General features: G+C 36.6%; 1 pseudogene; it reads right to left on the bottom strand.

Annotated features, from left to right (window-relative positions):
- Window positions 1-663: 663 nt before the first annotated feature.
- On the bottom strand, window positions 664-782 carry LOC122801889 (annotated as a pseudogene).
- Window positions 783-1,210: the final 428 nt, after the last annotated feature.

Here is a 1,210-nt window from a genome sequence, read left to right as displayed (position 1 = left end):
CTTCTTCTTCATTGTCTCTTATGCCACATGTTTCTCCTTACTTTGTGTAAAAATGGAAAAACACCACCACAGGCTACTAAAAATTATGCTGTGCAGAATAAAATAAAAGCTTTAATTGTTAAGACTTAAAATGAGACGTAAAGCAATAAAACAAAGCCCTTGTTGATTTAATATGATAAGCACTTTTGGCTAAAAGCCTTCCTCACATCAGAAAGAATCAAGTTCCACAGGGCTAATATAAATGAATGAAACACCAATCATGCGGCTAAATCCAAGGCAACACCTATTTTCAAAGCAATGAGTTCACAGCCAATCAGAGACCTTGAAGGAAACACACCTCCAAGTTGCCAAATAAAGACAATTTCATTGAAGGAAGCAGCACATACCAGGCTAAGGCACCTTGTCAACACTAATCAGTGTTGATGTTACTTCAGTTATTTCTTCCCCAGTAAATACTTTGGGTTTATATAGCTACTTAGGGTTTATAAAAATAACATCAGTCCTTTTTAAATTAAACTTAACAGAAAATCTAGTAGTTCTAATTCCATAGCTGAGACAGTCATTAATTAATTTCTCTTGGTTCAAACTGTCAAGCAAAATAAAGGACATAAAAATAGTGAAAATAGACTTCTTGTGCTGACAGGAACAAACTCCCTGGGGTTAGTGGTTCAGCATCTGGAATTCAGAGGTGGTCAGCCATCCAAGTACTAACCAGGCCTGACCCTGCTTAGCTTCCAAAGCCAGATGAGATTGGATGCATTCAAGGTGGTATGGCCATACATGCAAAATCTGATTCTTTGTGAAATAGAAACATACCAAGCTAGAAAAGCTTTTGTACCATTAGCCCATGTTGCTATTCCATTGGTCATTTTCCCATTATTAATTGCAAAGGCACATATCATCAGTTCCTCTTGGTGAAAACTTCCCAAAGGGCATAATTATTCAAAAATCCATTGAATAAAGACAAATGTGCAGTTAGCTGTTTATCTCAACACAGACTTTCTGTGCCATGAACCATCTTTCAACTACTAAAGGGACTTAAGGAATACCAACATCAAGCAAGTGATTTTCTTTGCTCCTCAGTGCTTAATACTTCACATATTTCTGTACAACATCCTTGTATTGAAAATTATTTTCTTTAAGGTTAAGGTAAGGTTCACATTCCCTAGCTAGTAGATGAACTACAGACTCCTTGGTGCACTTGTCAACA

Source organism: Protopterus annectens, chromosome 1.part0 (assembly GCF_019279795.1).
Source record: "Protopterus annectens isolate FY-2018-M chromosome 1.part0, PAN1.0, whole genome shotgun sequence".
Classification (NCBI taxonomy): domain Eukaryota; kingdom Metazoa; phylum Chordata; order Ceratodontiformes; family Protopteridae; genus Protopterus; species Protopterus annectens.
The sequence above is the reverse complement of the archived record's forward strand: the minus strand, read 5'-3'. Positions and strand labels throughout refer to the sequence as shown.